The 17,778-nt window shown below is 35.4% G+C and overlaps 1 long non-coding RNA gene across 1 annotated transcript; it reads left to right on the top strand.

Annotated features, from left to right (window-relative positions):
* The first annotated feature begins 303 nt into the window (after positions 1–303).
* LOC134510733 (uncharacterized) lies at positions 304–16,874 on the top strand. The gene is made up of 5 exons (XR_010069707.1): positions 304–418; positions 3,434–3,547; positions 8,539–8,735; positions 16,016–16,097; positions 16,741–16,874. It is a non-coding gene; the product is annotated as an uncharacterized LOC134510733 (long non-coding RNA).
* Positions 16,875–17,778: the final 904 nt, after the last annotated feature.

Raw genomic sequence — 17,778 nt, 5'->3', positions numbered from 1 at the left:
TTCCAAGGGTAGCAATTATGAAACATGAATATCAAAGTACTACTTATTTCACCACAAATTTCATGATATTACAAACTACAGATATGACTGCAATGCATAGAGACACAAAAGCCATCAGGACTGATCGCGCTGCTTCTAGTCTATTCCAGCAAAAGCCTTTTCTTATATGTAACTTAGTGGAAGTCGTCTTGTTAATATTTAAGATGGTTGGCTAGTTTTAAGTGTTTGGATCTATGCTTATGTGATCTTCAATCCTCCTTTGATTGAAATCAGCTAGAGTACTCTCATTAACTCCATATATGACAGTAGTTCCATTTATGGTGCTTTTTACAGTTAAAGTTGAATTGAAATTACCACCTTTGTACCAGTCAAATAACTACTTCTGTCCAGTAAAAAAAGGTCTGAGGGCATATCACAGGTACTGTTCTCTAAATAACTCGTATGATGATTTTTCTTTTAAACTGCTATTAGTATCTAAGATATTACTTGAATAAGAGAATTGCATTTCCGCATATAACATGAAGTGGTGGATTCCTGTTCGTTGTTTTTTTTATTTGGCAGGCATTTTAGATTTATTTAGTCAAATGTGTGAAGGAAGGGAGGGAGGAAGGGCCGTTTTCTTTTGTCAGACAGCTTTTTCTTGGTGGTCTTCTATTTCAATGACTGGTTTGATAAATTTGTTTTCATTAAAATGTTCAGTTAACAACAATTTACTTCATCTCCAAAATATTCAGTTTATAAAGATTGCAGTCAGTTTGTGGAAAACCTTTACAAGTATAAGATATGGATTTGTAGAACATACATATATACGCATGCATATATAAATATATATGCTCATTTAGATGGGCTGATTCAAGGTATATATGTTGTCTGGATTTTTAAGGTAATTCCATTCAATACCTTTTTACTGAAATTTGTTCTCAGAACAATTTGTAAAACAGTTTAACCATTGTATTAGGAGATATGGTCATATTTTTGTCGAACTATTTTGTGCCTCTAATGTTACCTTAGTAAATTGTGTTTTACCATGCATAGATCTCTCTTTGTACTAAGAGGTAGAAGGTCAGCAGCTTTTACAATAATTTGCCCTTGTCTCTTTTCCTTAAGTCTATATAAGAAGTCGTCCACAAAGCGCAGGATCCAGCAGGGAAGACACAATAAATTCAAGTGAAGGTATTGATTCATGACTGATGATATGAGCCTTCTCCAAAATGTTGCCCAGGTCTCCAGGAGTAATAACTGAACTGCAAACAGTCCCCTGAGATAGAGATTTGAAGTTTGGGGTATTAAAGTTACCACTGCCAAACAAATTCAGGTTACTTCGGTTTGGTTTTGTGTGTTTCTTTCACCCTGACATAATAAACAAAGTAAAACAAAAAACTAAATGGACTCAAACCCAATGCATATTAATCAGAAATTTGTTTGTGCAAGGCTGGCAATCTCTGACAGAAGGATGAAAAAAACAAATGTGGCAACTACTTAATTAATCTCCCTGCTATGCGGTTAAAATCCAAAGCCTTGGACTCAAGCGTGTTTTGTCCTGGCCTGGCTTTGTGGAATTTAAAGCAGAATGATAGCATAACTGGCATTATGTTATGTTAACCCATTTCAACAGGATCCCCAAACAGAATGAATCCCATTGACCTTGATAGACAGGTAGAGTTTATTTAGAAACAGGGAGTCTTAAGAGTGTATCATCTTCATGATGGAACTCCATGATTTCCTGGTGTTTGTGCTTTGATCTCACAGGCCTATCCATGAGGTGCAGACCTCATTGTCTCCAAGACATTTCCACCCATTTACCTCTCTGTGATCTGCTATCTAGCAACCTTATTTATTGCTTCATACCTGGGCATAATCTATTTTGTCCCTTGAAGGGACACTTAGAAGAAACACATTTTCTTAGCTGACAGTTACATCCCTGGAATGATTTCTCTTGAATGCTTATAATACAATAAATCCATGGAGAATCAGCACCGAAGAGGTTAAACATTTCCTCACAGAAATATTAGCTGGTGAAAACCATCAGACTTTGATTCATGTAATTTATTATAGTCTTACATTCTCCTTCCTGTCTCGATAGCAAAGCTGCCAGTTAAGATCACACTGGAAGACTGCTGCAGTTTTTGCTGTTATTACTTGACATTAAACTTGCATTTTGTTATTATTATTATTTGCTATTAAACTAAAACACTCCTAAGCAGTATGTTTGAGTGTGTCTCCGCCCTTGTGCTGTCTTATACTTCCTTTGTCTTTCTTTTGCATAAGCATTTAAACAGACACATAGTGGGATTTTCAGATGGGGTCAAGGGAAGCTACAGGAGAGAACTGGGCAGCTACGTTTTGGTTGTCCAAAATTAATGTCATTGCTGAAGTGGAAGATGTCTGGAGTCTCTCATTTCAGTGTACCATTTATTAAAGCTCAGTAGAACTAAGCTGTCAAGATTTTTTTGAAATCAATTATCTATACCTACTTTTTCCACTAATGTCCTTTTCTTTTCAGCTTCTTTTAAATCAGCTTGTTGATAGCATTCTCATAATTATTATAGTGTAATCTAATTAAATTAACGCCAAACTTGCCATTCAAATTGAATACAGGTGTGATTAAGAACATTGTGGTTAATGTGACTGTTTTTTCTAATGGGAATCCACAGAGGAAGGGTAAGGGTTTTTTTAAAACTTGGAGGAGGGAGCCTGGTATCTACAATGAACCTAGGTAAAAATTTGCTCCAGCTGTAGCTTTAGTAGCTAGAAAGAGAGGTAGATCTCCAGCTTCAGAGCATCCCATGCCAATCCAGAGTCTTTCTCTTCTGATTTCATTTTCCTAATAATTTTCCCCATTTTGATAAGCAGAGCTGTTCCTGCCTCTGTGCTGTGCCCCTTTCTCCTCCTTATTCCAGTTTTTTTCATGTTTGATCTCTGAAGTTTTTCAACCTTGTTTTGTCTTTTCTTTCATGTACGTTCTTTGTCCAAACACTTCTGCTACTGTTAGCTCCTCAAATCTCTCTCATCTTGTTGCTCATGATCCCTAGTGCTGCTATGAACTCCCACTAGTTACTTCATCCAACAAAGCCTGCACTTCCGTAACTTTTTCTTCATGAGCTCCTACACTGGCAAAGTTTAGAAAGTGTACATATATGTTGCACTTACCAAAGATCTGTTCAAATGATGACTAAAACGCTGTTCTAGGCTCAACTCACTGCCCCCCTGCCAAAAAAACCACAATGAAACAAACAAACAAAAACAATTTGAGAAAGAAAGCAGATGCAATTCTGATAGTTCCAGTTTCAGGACAATCTTGGTATAAAATGCTTCCCAGGACAGGGATCACACAAATGATTGTGTCATTATCAGAATTCATTGGATTTCTTTCTCTTCATTCTGTGCTGGTACTTACATAATATTGCTATACTTTTCATCATTCTATCTTCAGGAAAAGTAAAAAGCACTGAGAAAACACACTTTTCTTCCTGGGTGCATTGAGGCTGGCAATGGACTTTTGAAGAAACTAAGCTGCAGACCATGAAAAGGTCCTGCTGATTTAAAGGTATGGAAAAAAATCACAATGTGATGCAAGAATTCTGAATGCCAGTATAGTTACCAATCATAATATCATAGTTGCCTGTCTTTCTCCATAGATAGTAGGAAAAATAATGCATGGCAGGGAGGACAAATGTAGTGTCTCTTTCTCACTAAATAAAACTGAGCCATGTTTAAGAAAGTGACAATGAAAATAGAGAATACAGGAAAAGGATCTATGAATTCATCATAAAGTTTCCCCGAATCATTGAGATTTCTTAAGTATCTGTCCAAATTCTCCCCAAAAGTTCCATTGCATATGTATCTCTCGTCACATGCCAGAAACAGGCCATGGCTCAAAATATAAAACAGCACTCTTATTATAGTTCCGTACTAGAGCATCAAATTACATTCTCAATATATTCATATCTTTATGGTGGAGTGTTTGGAAAGCAACAGCAAGTTCAATCTGTGATTACATCTAACAATCAGTTTGTGGAATTATCTGAGCAAAATTTAAGTAACTTGAAGGCAATCCCTTCCAAAAGTATTCCTAGGATGTTAGCGAAATGTAGACTGACATATTTGTATACTACATGGGTAGAAAGCATATTCTGTGTGAAATACAAGTTAAATTTGAGCATAAGAATATGATGTTTTTCAAATTTAAAGTATTTTGGTGATGATGAGACATTTTCATCCTTAGTGCCATCAGACATAAGTACAAATATATAAAAATTGTTGCCTGATTATTACAAGGTGTGTGCTTTTTCTGAAGGAATGTAAGTCTACAAGTAACAACTAGGAAAATGGAGCTAGCTTTGCTACAAATTCAATCATCCCCATTGTCTCTCTTTTGCAAGACATTGGTTTGAGAGGAAGACCATGTCCTAGAGAAAAGGTATATGATAAAACTGTTAGCTAAACTGTTTATCATACATACTTCTAAATTCTAAAATAAAATAGTATTATGAAGATTTTCTTGGGAATCCCATGGCAGAGACATAAATCTGGGTAAAAAGCTGTGGATTATTGTCCTAAATAGAAAATATCAGGTGAAGATTCAGGAAAGCCTAGTACTAAAATTAACACAAGTTAGTCTCTTAGGCACATTTGAAAATCAAGACAAACACAACAACATATAAATTTTGTTTATTAGTCATCCTGTAGAAAATTCTGAGTATTGCATTCAGAAGGGTTTTGATGTTGGTCTCTCTCGGGGTAATCTAAGTTTCATTAAGAATTAGGAATCCTGCTTTACAAACAATTACAAGGTAATTGAGCTTTTCAAAATTATAACAGAAATTACCTTTAAAAAACTTTTTTGTTTTAAGAAGTAAACAGTAATGGTGTTCTTTTAAAAGACTGCTTTTTCAGGAAATTAATAATAATAATAATAATAATAATAATAATAATAATAATAATGTATACAAGTTCTTAATAGGTTTTAACATTAAAAAATATAAAATGTTTACATACAAATTAATAACGTGAAAGAAATCATAGATTTTAGAATTATGGTTAAACACTTAATAACATCTTTGGTTTTGTAGTCTGTCCTTACCAGGATATAAGTATCCCAGATAGGCCCTGATCCTGCAAAAAGCAAACTTATGCAAACTGTAAACCTAGACTCTGTAATACTAAAATCTTGCTATCTATTTTGCAAGGTTTTGGCCCCACATGGCAGAACCTTGCTAGAACTTCCTTCTTGAAATAGATTCCTGAGAATGTTTGCTTTTTTCTTCCTGCAAATTAGAGATTTAAGATTGCAGGTCTGGGGAAGAGAAACCAAGCTGTTCTGGTCTAGTCTGAAGCACAGCCAAAGGACAGGCTTGGATCAAAGCATCTGGGTTTGAACCTTAGCGTATGTATTGGGGAGTGCATGTGTGTGTATGTATATATTTATATTTATATATTGCAGTAGTCCAGATGTGTGATTTAATCTCTTCATCTGCATGCATTGTATGACTTTATTTGCAGTCCACAAGCCATCTGAATGATGAGCTGAGAATTTATTTAGATATTAAAATAAATTCTAAGCCTCAGTGATTTTTTCTGCATCTACGGAAAAATATGTGAAAGCCACAGTGGCTGATACTTATACAGAATTTAAACATATAAAGCATGAAATGCTACTAGTTTGTGATGCAAATTTGATCTACAAAATGCTTTTTTTTTCTATCATTGCTAAATCTATGCTACCTTTTATGAATCACAAATGAAAAATGAAAAGGTAAATGCCTGGAATATTTTTTGAAGTACAGTGCAATTTGTTTTTAATGGGAAGCAAAGAGAAGTGGCAAGAGGAAAGATTTTTTGTTGTTGTTGTTTCTTCAAAAGTAAAAATAATGACTATCATAGCGTTTCCATTGTTCAGCTTACACGTTTCATTTGGGCACTTCAAGCTTCATAAGTTCATAAATGGAATCAGTAAAAGTCAGACATGTTTTGATCCTTATATTTATACATTTTGATCCATAGCTAAAATTCTAAAAGGGTGGAGCACTACCTCTTTTGTCCGTCCATTGTCCCCTCCCCTTTTGAAACTGAATGTAAATTGACGCACCGTACATTTTAAGATCAAGCTTGGAGCTTAATTTAAATTCTAGCACATTCAAACTTCTTAAAAATATAAGTTCTATTCAAATGGGAGTTTTTTTCACTGCACACAGAGCTCTAATCAAAAGTAGAGCTGTATAGAATGGTTTAAATTTAATCCAAATCTTGGTGAATTTCATGAATCTGACTACTCAAGCTTTACATGACTGGGCTCATAAATGTTATTTCTGCTTTTATGCATGATAGGTTGCGGGTTGCTGCTGCTTCTGGGCTTCACAACAAATACCACAAACCAGAGTTCTTCTCTGCCTTCATGCATTTTTCATAACTCCAGATAAAAAGTAAAACTGTACTGATTGATAATAGCTAATGAATGTGTAAGCTGTTAGTGAATGTTTTCCACAGGTTACTAGTTTGAGTCACAGGCAGTTGAACTGGATAACTGATTATCCATAAAGATCACATTACTGTATTAAAGAAGAATATGTCAAATATACAGGTGACAGAAAAAAAGGAAAAGAAAAAAAGAAAAAAAAATAGAAAATATTCATTATTTTGCCTATTCATGGTGTCCCTGCACAGGATTTTACACTTTTTACTCCTCATTTGTAAATATGCCCTGTGGTTTCTTCTTCCAAGGGTAAAAATATAGTGGAGTGTATATCCTAAATGCATTTCATACTTGAGAAATAAGCATTGTAGGCTGAATCATAGCTTTTTCCCCCAGTCTTTTCTTGTAACAATGCCAAAGTTCTTCACTTTCACAAAATGTGTGTTCGGTTTATGGAAACTGACAAATTTGGCTGGAATTGTGTCATCATACATTCCTACAGATAATTCCTTTGTCTAGTTGCCTTTATACAGCTCTCTCAGCTGGGGTTCAGCCTGGAGAAGAGAAGGCTCCAGGAAGACTTTATAGAGGCCTTCCAGTACCTGAAGGGGGCCTACAGGAAAGCTGGGGAGGGGCTGTTTGCAAGGGCATGTAGCGATAGGACGAGGGGCAATGGTTTTAAACTCGAGCAGGGCAGGTTTAGATGAGACATTAGGATGAAGTTCTTTACAATGAGGGTGGTGAGACACTGGCACAGGTTGCCCAGAGAGGTGGTGGAGGCCCCATCCCTGGAGACATTCAAGGCCAGGCTTGATGAGGCTCTGAGCAACCTGATCTAGTTGAAGATGTCCCTGCTTACTGCAGGGGGGTTGGACTAGATGACCTTTAGAGGTCCCTTCCAACCCAACACATTCTATGATTCTATGATTCACACTATGGTCTTGCCCATTATTTCAGATTAGGAATGCTGTATAGGATGAGACCATACAGAGAGAGGGATGAGGCTATCACTGTATTACAGCCCTATAAAACAGTACGAATGAGAAGGCAAGTAATTGCCTAAATATTTACCTGCCTCCAGTGAATTAGCAAAGCTTGGTGACTTGCAAAGGAAGATTTCCATGTTAGCATGTTCATCTCATGCCTCACTCCACTGCTCCTCTCAATGATGCTAGAATTTTTTTTTGCTAACATATGTACCGGGATAGTTATGTGTTTCCTTTTTTTGTTCTGTTTTGTTCAGCTTTTTGATGAATATCCAATAAATTACTATGAATTTCCCAGCCTGAAATTTCCTTAAACATTTCAAAGAAATGTGGACACACTTTTATGCCACTTGGGAATATCTCAGATCAATGCTTGTGAAGATACATAAGATGTTATCACTAAAATATTACAACTGTTTTAAAATTATATTCCACTGTGAACTAGACATGCTACAAGCCCACTTGTATCAAGTAACTTCGTGCAAAAGAATTGCATCAATAGAGTAAAGGAGATGGTGATGAGGCTCCGGTATGTCCCTTACATGTGATTTTAAGTGGGATATTTTTGAACAAATTTAGTCACCACTGCAAATTAGTTTACAGATTTTTGAAGGAACAGCTATAAGTGTGTACCATGAATCTCCAGGTGGAGCAGCCCACACACTGGTTCTGAATTTAATTAAATAAATCAAATGCTACATTAAGCATTTGGAATTATTTTGGAGTGAAACTTCTGATTTTGTTTTCTCAAAAAATCTAGTTTGCACATCTCAAAATTAACCAAAAAAACTGACTAAATAAGTGATCAGTAGAAAAAATTCAGGAAATTCACTTCCAAATCCTGTTCCTTCTTCCCAAAATCTCAAATAACAGTGCAGCTTTGGAATCGAACAGAAACTTAGTGCTATTTATATGGTATAGCTCTGAAAGATATGTGGGAGGTTGTATTTTGTATGCAAGCTTGACCATGTGTCTTGAACTATCAATTGAACTTTATTAACCTAGCATTTTGGGAATGCCTTAAAATATTTATTATATTAAAATAAAAAATACTTTGCTTCCATAGTTTGATGCTTTTCCTCCAAAATGAACATGAGTTGATGAGAAAGAAGATACAATTCATTTTTTGTTCATTAATAGGTTTCAACACTAAGAACATGTGAACTCCTACAGCTCCAACATCACAATTATGAATTATCTAGAATGACTGGAATCAGCTGGAGATTCACAGACAGGGAGTATGAAGAGAGTTCTGGAGCAACTGAAATTTTGGCTCTGTAATTGAAACAAAAATCCATATTTCCTGAGGTTCATCCATCTTTTACATTGGGAAGCCTGTGAGTTTTAATGTTTTGAATTTGTGTTAAATCAAGACTTGTGTTACTCAAGACAGGCCTCCAAATGTTTCTGGAAGGTTTTTAATCCGTGACCTTTTAATTTCTTGAAGTATTTTAGGCAGAATGGTTGGATGCCTAGAGGCTGTGGAGGACAACTAATACAGCAGGTATTTTGTCACCTTAAAATATCTGGATTGAAATTTAGAAAGAATTTAGCAAGCTGGTGTTTCTCGATCATATCTCATGTAATTTTGAGGTGGAGTGCTGAAAACTGTGTGAGAAATGACTGGCTGAAAAAAGATATTACATTATTTTCCACTTAAATCCTACTATTGTCTCATATTAATTAGTAATATTTCGGGTTGAGTATGCACTGAATTTAGTTGATGTGGTTTTCTCATTCCTTTTCCAATTTACATACATCAGTGAAGCTCTTTTGAAACTATAATATGAATCTTCTGGCTATACTAATTAATGTTAATGTATTTGTGTTAGTGGACAAAAGCAGCTTTCAGATGCTTTTGGAAATACTAACTTTCTCTTAAAGTAGAATATCCAATGAAATTTGTGTTAATGATGTAATAATAGTAAAACTGGCTTGTTTAGTCAGTTGATATCCTTTTGGATAGGGCTTGAGTTATGTGGAAAACACAGATTTGCTCTTTATTCACAAACAGATTAGTAAAGTTAGTACTGAATTGCTACCCAGCTCTTGTCCTGAGTTTTCCATTACCTCTTTTGCAAGCACGTAGTAAAAGTTGAAAAAGAGCAACTGAATAAAAATTACTATAATTAGCTCAATTCATAGGGATTATGGACTGGGAGTGAGAACAAAGAATAGAATGGTTGGTACACAGAAAGAAGTATATCTCAGAAAGGGAATGTTCTGAGATGCATTCCTGGAAAAATAACTTATCTGCCTGAAGTAGACTGCAGTACTGGGGATGAGGATCTCTGAATAGAGATTGAATCTTTAATATTTAATCTTTAACATTTAAATTAAGACATAGGACAGAATATGAGGCAAAATAATTTCCATTTCTATGGAAGAATCTGTATCACACAAAGACAAATCTAATACCTGAAATACCACTGTTGTTAGAAGCCACCAAAGGATAGAATGATGCTCAGAAGAAATAAGAATACTACTGATGACAGCAGTAGTCAGGAAAATGAAAAAGTTGATGATAAGTGGCCTAATGATTTTTGATGGAGGATATCAAACTGTTGCTGGGCAAGTGTGTGGAATAAATGTCCAGTGTGTTGGGTTTTTTCCATATAGGACATGGAAGCTGACTATATAACAGGACGTCTCTACTTTTATGGGATTATTTGTAGTCCTAGAACTGACTGTTGGCTCTTGAGGGTCCTCAGCTTAGATCCTGTGAACATGCTTTAAATATGCATTGGCATGATCACACAACCACAAAATTGTAAAATAATTAAAGTTGGAAGGGACCTCAAGAGGTAATCTAGTCCAACTTCCTGCTCAGCAGGAGGGTCAGCAGAGTCAGCAATGAGATCAGACCAGCTTGTTCAGGACTGCATCCAGCTGTGTCTCAAGGCTGCAGATTGCACATCCTCCCTGTTTCCCTGTTTGACTATCCTTACAATGGAAAAGCTTTTTCTTATATCCAGTTGGAATCTCTCATGTTTCAATTTAGGTCCATTGGTAATCAACAAAAGAATTCAACACAGCAAGCTGAAAATAAATGAAAGATATATAAAAAAGGAGAGGATAGGTCAAAACTACAGGCTGGAAAATAATGGAGAGAGTCTTTTTGGAACACGTTTCTGGGCATACAAAGAACAGAAAGATGACTGGGAATAGTCGCCATGGATTCATCAAGGATAAACTATGTCTGGTCAGCCTGACTGCCTTCTATAATAAAATGTCTGACTTGTGAACAAGGAGAACACTGGATGTCATTTACATCGACTTTAGCAAAGTTTTTGATACTGTATCCCACAACGTTCTTATATACAAGTTCAGACCTAAGGGTCTGGGTTGGTAGACAACTACCTGGGTAAAAAAACAATTGGACAGTAAAGCTCAAATAGTAGTGTCTAGTGCATTGTACACTACCTCGATGCTGGTAACACACAGGATACCGTGGGACATGCCCTCTTTCACATCTTTACCAGTGATCTGGACAAGATCTGGACTTGCTCACAGAGTTGGAAGATTACATCAAACTGTGAAGGGGGCTCCTCTTTTTAGCAGGATGTTAGGTGACCTCCCAAGATTTCTCTAACCTCAGTTATTCAATGATTCTGTGATTTTGTGATTGAGTCAAACTCATTTTAAGGAAGTCTGGAAAATTAAGCTTTATTGAGGACTGTGAAAGGTCTGGTATAGAAGCTTGTGATTTTATTTGGATTTGGATAGAAATCTCTGCAATGTCATTAAGTGACAGAATTACCAACAGAAACTGTTTCTGGATGGTTTTAACTTATTGCAGAAGTCTTGCAATCTCCAAATACAGAATGTAAAACAAATGCTATTAATACAAACAGGGTGCAGACATTTCTGAATGTGAAATTTCTGCATAAGAGAGCTATTGAATCAAAACATTAATCTCCTTCACCATTAATATCACTGTAACAAGAGACTTAATTGTACAAATAGCTACTTGGTAATATATTATTACAATATTATTGAGCTTAATTAAAAAGAAAGGAGAAATAAAAAAGTTTCGTCTTAGAAGGGTGCAGTGAGAAATCGGGGAACTCATTTATGAACTCAAATTGCCTGACGACTTAGAGGGTTCATTAAGGAAGAGACTTCAAATTTCTCTAAAGACAAATGTGCAAAAATATCCGGAGCTTCAGTTCAAGACAGGGAATTTTTTGTAGAAATAGTTCCAAACTACAGACTCACCTCAGAAAGGACACTTGGATCAGCCAATAGGTATAGAAATTTCAGGAAAAATGATTAATCAATGAAGTAATCTATAACTTAGAGGTCAAGGGACAGGGGGAGAGAATAGAATAGTAGAATTTGGTTTGGTCTTGACAAGAAAATGAAAGTTAGAAAAGTTTCTTCGACACATCATAAGAAAACTAAGGCTTCTATGAAGTAAGAATGAAGTAGGTGTTAAATGAATACATCGCTGTGGTTTTCAGCGGGGACAATAATAATTAATAGAAGGTCAAAGGCAGAATGACTAATGGGGATGAAGGTATGGGAATTAAAATTCCACATCTGAGGTTAAGGAAAACTCAAAGATTAAATGTGTTTAAGTAACAAGGACCTAATAATCTCCAGTTTAGAATTACGGAAAAAAAAGAAAACTTGCATATGAAACAAGAGGTCAAGTAGACTTCTAAATATCAAATTGGAAGTGGTAACACATATATATAGGATAGTGAAAGTTTTATATATATTTTTATATATATATATTTAAGAATAAGGGAGAAGGAAAGTCAACTAGCATACCAGCTTGACCTAAACGAAACAATGTAGAAAATATCAGAACACATTTTGAAGGAAAGTAGAATAATACATGAAGGTAAATGAAAAATTGGAGAAAAATAAATGCATTAAGAGAAAACTGGCTGTTCCAGTCTAATTTTTCTTTCACTGGTGAAATAATTGTCTTTCTGTTCTAGAAAATGTGATAGAACTCATATAACTAGCATGTAAGTAAAGCTCAGATATTCTCCTGAAGAGGAACTTATTAATTAAGAATCACAGAGACAATCTGATATAATGCTGAAAAGGAATTTATTAATTAAGAAGAGAGAGATGATAACTAAATCCTAAAATGAGCAATGAACTGGGTAACAGGTAACCCAGACTGTCCTAGAAAGGGAAATAGTGGTCTGGCACAAAGACACTTGTTAATGTTTTAATTAGTTAAGTTAGTGCTAAAAGTTAGACTGTGATGATGAAAATTCTTCTGACACAACATATGGCGAAGCTACCAATAGAAAAAAGAATTGAATATAGCATAGGAAGACATAGAGTGTATCATCGTTAGCATTTCATTTCAGGGCAGCAGGGCGCTTGTGAAGTCAGTCTGCTGATTTTCCGCACTTACTCACAACATGAGTGTCTCAGAGAACAGCTGGAAGATGTTTCCTGGAGTATCAGGAAATGCACCCAATGCTCTTTAGCCACAAATGGGTTCACAGTAGCAGACTAATCTATATCAAAGTTAAAATAACCCCTGTACCCCAAAATGTATAGACATCAAGTCTTTAGTACCAGCTATTGCACTCTACAGATCCACCCCAACTAGTCCACACTATTTACTAACATAGACATATAATGTAGATGTAGCCTTGACAGCTATTTATTCATTTATTTTCATTCTGGAGCCACAAAATACATTCCTTTTAGGTAAAATAAAACTGAACCCTGAGCTCCAGGACAGGACCTATCATACACCAGCCACTAGTGCTCACTTCATAGGATCAAACTAGCACTAAAGACTCAGACACACGTCTTGTGTAGACAATGGGGTCTGAGCACCTAATCTTTGTGATACAGATCCACTCCTACTGTGCAGTTGTACTTTCCAAAGTATAAATAGCCTTTGAGACACTCGGAGCTGGAATAACAGAGGTTTAAGCAGTAAAATGGGGGTTTATCAGTTGGAAACCACTTGGAAGGAGAAACTTTGGTTGTATTAGTTTATCACAGAACAGTATAAGTCAATGAAGTGATGTGATCATGGAAAAAAGAATGTGCATGAGTCAGCATATTTCCTGTATGGATGTATAAAACACGGTAATGTAATATTAATACCTTCATACTAGAATATGAAGACCACATTTTTCAAAACTAAAATGTCTTTAAGTGTTTAATTTTTTTAGCTATGTTTATGACACTGCTTGGAACATCTGATTTTCAAACAATGGTTACTCTTCAGAGTAACTATTTACTGTCTAGGGAATGTAAAATTGAGATTCTCAGAATCATTTTATTTCCTTTATTTGTCCTAGATTACAAATAATTTAAATAAGAAGAATAAAACCCCATTGATATAGCCCTAATTTCCTATTGAATACTGATAAAATAATATTAAAATAACTTCTATATTAATGTGTGTATAAGGGTCTGGCTGTGGATCTTCCGTTACTGAGGGGCTGGAATCTATCAACTCTCTGACCCATTTGTCAACATGGATGAAAAAAGGGATTTTGGGTGGCAAATTATGCTTGCAATGTATTTATCTATATTTATTCTAATACACAAGAATATATTTGTACTAATTATCACATTATGCATGACTTTATTATTTAGGTATTTATTCCTAATACATTTGTATAACTTGCAAGAAATTATTTTGATGATAAATCTTCATTCAATCAATTCATTCATTCATTTGAGTAAAAAAAGTGAACTTAAGAAACTCTTGTTTTAAAACCTTATTACATATTATTATGCAAATTAGGAAAAACAAAAATATTAGAGGATGATATGAAAAGTGATGTTTCAATCTTGATAAATACTAGCTGAAAACTACGTCTTGAAGAAGTTTGATATTGGATCAAGGTTTTAGTTTGGACCTGACACAACCATTTCAATGTCCTATGCTTTCCATTTGAGGTGGGAGCTGGTTACTTTCACTTCCTCTGGTATTTGTTGCTTTTATATAAAGTCTGGTGTTGAATTGGGTGCTCTCACTTTGGGTATTTTGAAATTCATATCTACTTTCTGACTCTTTGTACAAATCTGTGCACTGTCCTTTCAATGAGTGTATAACCAAGTACATGGAGTGCCTTATGCTTTGGGGAGAGGCAGAGTTGCCTCGTGTCTTTATTGGTCATGAAATCCTGCACAGACGTTTTGGTAATGGTTATTCTTGAAGATTAACATTTTCAGGTTCTGTTCTGTATCTCTGTTGCTTTGTTTTCCAGATGTGAAATTTAGTAAATGTCATAGAAACTTTGCCACATGTGAGGGGAAACTGTTCTTGAGTCAGACTTTTCCACAGTACCTGCTAATTATTAATAGTTTGCCTGTGCTTTGAGGCAGTTACTTTTTCCAAGTTCTGGGTGCATCTGCTTCCTTCCAAAAATAGTAGCACAATGATGTTCCAAGAAAACCTCAGTGCCCTGTTATGAGCTCTATTCATGTTGTATCACTCAGTACTAATTACCAGGTGTTTCTTTAGGCCCTCATCTTTTAAAGATGTGATCATCTGCTCAATTTTATATACTGTGAATACTTCCATTAAAGGCAACGGGCTTCTTACTGAGATTAAAGGTAAAAGCACATGTTAGTCTTTATGAGATGTCTTTGGAGTTGCTATTATTAGCTTTGATTTATCTATTGTCTATTAAAAAAAATTAAAATTGAATAAAAGGTAAAATTTTATCATAAATTTTGACTCTCAACAGAAAATGTTAGTCAGCAAGTTATTCCTTTGTTTCATTTCTGAAATATAGCAAAGTAATAAAATCAATCCTTGGCCACATTACTATGGAATATGTACTTGGGTTTGATGCGGTTTTAAAATCAGTAGTCCATATGTACTTCATTTGCTGTCTTTCATGATTTTAGAAAGATATTATGTCATATTCATCTGTTTATTGCTATTTTGGGATGTCAGGAAACTAAACCAATTAATGATTCCAAATGCAATTTACAGTAAATTTAGGATGAGTGAGGCATTTTTGATTTATACATTTTTTTTAAGCTTTATGTAAGGCTGGAAAACCATTGAAGATGGATCCTACTATTATTGAAAGGAGCAAGTTTTAGTAATTTCACCGGTAGTGGACCTGGATTTTGCACAAGGGGTTTTGTCAGCTTAGTTTTAGCCAGTATTTATACTGCAGAAAATATACTTCCATCACCCCAGCCTGCCTTATGCATGTGCCACATGCTGTATTGATGTGCATCCAAAAATAATAAAACACTCAAAATGTGAAAGGAAGAAACTATTATGCATAAGTCATTGTAAGTACAAAGCCAATTCTGTATTGTGGGATGGTGTCCAGAAACATACTCAAAGTGAGGAAAGAGTTTTCTTTCTCTAAAAACAAACCTGAATCTTAATTTAAGCAAAGTTTTGTTGAAATTATTTTCTTTTCTTTATTTTTCCTGAATGGTTTCATTTCCATCATGATACAGGGATCATGTTTTGTTTCATTTTTGCAGTTACAGTACTATTTACAGGTTTCGTTCTTATTTACCATGAAACAAAATTTCTCTTAAATGTTTCCAGGCCCAAAAGTAAAAAAAAAAAGAAAATCTCTTTGATTATCTTGATCTGAGAAACTCTCCTGCCGGCAAATCATTCTCTCTCATTTACTTTTTCTTCCAGAGCCAAAGGACGTGGTAAGTTCTGAACTGCCTGGACCTTCTCTGCTCTAGAGAAGCCGCTAGTCCGCCAGTTATGACATGTGGTAAGCATGTGGGAGACCAGTTTTTAGCTGCATTTTGTTGGGAAAAAAAAATCTACTTTCTGTTCTGTTCAAACTGTTTCACTTCCTATAAATAATTAGATATTCTGTGAACCAGAGAATGAAAGGGAAATGCATCTTCAGTAAGGCAGCCATTCAGTATTCAGCTAGCAGATGGAAGATGTAGCTTTACATTCTGCGACATCCCACTTCTCAGTTAAGGACTGTCGTTGTTTTCTAGAAAGTTAGTTCTTATTTATAAACAAATGGAACAGCTTCAGGAGGCAAATTATATTCTGATTCTATTTTGGCAAATGAATAAAGTGCCGAGGGATAAGGGTGAATAGCCAATCAGGAGAGGAATCTAAACAGCCCTAAAAATGTATTCTTCTGAACTTGCTAAAATTTTATCCTACCTGCACAGTGAATGTTTGTTAAAACTGATACGTTAAGAAAATCAGAATCAGAAAATCTCTGCTCATGTATCAACTTCAAAAGTGAGACGTGTAATATAATTCATTTTGACATAGCATTCTGAGATAGTCTGATAAAAGATGCTATGTAAATGTAAAGTATGTTTTAAAGTAATGTAATACAAATTAATGTAAGTAATAAAACCATATATAATGCAACATTTTTTCTACAGAATGAAGCAGACGAGAATGGAAACTCTTTGTTGGGGAAATATTCTAACCAAGACCCTGAACCATTATTGAAGTCAGAAACAATATTTCCTCAGAGAAATTAATCTTTTCTTTCAAAAATTACAAACAACTCCACATTCTGAGTGAAGAAAAATAAAATATTGAATAAGCTTCGAAATGTTTCCTTTCTATCCCCTCATTGTGTCTTTCTAGCTTCTCATCATGCCTGACTCACCGAATATGATGGTGAGAAAATGTGTTTTATGAAGGCAAATGAAACTAAATAAAACAAAAAAAAATTAAGATACTTAGAAGCTGTCCACTGGGGTGGCATGTATTTTCCCAGTGGTTATTGGTTCCATTGACAACTTTTATAGATAAGGCCACAGAAGTTCGTGAAGAGATTCTAATGTTCAGATGCCACAGTATGGGGCACTGTACACAGTGAAAAATGTACCTATGTACTCATACTCATATTAGAAATATGTATAATTGAATAGATGTTGGATGAAGTGCACCTACAGACTACAGACAGTAAAAAAAGAACTATTCCTGCTTTGCTGTAGATAGAGATAATTGCCCACCACCTTGCACTGGTGCTGTATTTGTATCTGCACCAAAGAGTAAGGCAGCACCATTCTCATTTGGCGTTTTCTTTTTGCACCAGCCCTGCCAATGACAATCCAAAGTTCTTGCCAGTGGAAATAAAGCCCTGAGATTTAGAAGAGTCGGTGGAGGAAATACAACCAAAACCGCATGAAGCAAAATGTAGCAAGAGGATTTTGTTGGTGGCATTCGAAAACAACTTCCACAGCTAAAAATTTTTCAAAGCGTTACATTTCCAAGCACAGCAAAGGCTTTGGCATGCCAGCATGCCTTGTATGTTTTGCTGGGCAGTGTGGGTGGAAGCTCACAGCCTAACAGTGCAGCGACACACAGGTAACAACGCAGCAGGGGAGAGTTCTACAGCTTTAAAACAAAAAGCACCCCAACTCCTTGCAAATTACAGGCCGGGTCCTGCCAAACGACGAGATGGAAAA

Source organism: Chroicocephalus ridibundus, chromosome 2 (genome assembly GCF_963924245.1).
Source record: "Chroicocephalus ridibundus chromosome 2, bChrRid1.1, whole genome shotgun sequence".
Lineage (NCBI taxonomy): Eukaryota > Metazoa > Chordata > Aves > Charadriiformes > Laridae > Chroicocephalus > Chroicocephalus ridibundus.
This window is presented reverse-complemented; position numbering and strand designations above follow the sequence as displayed.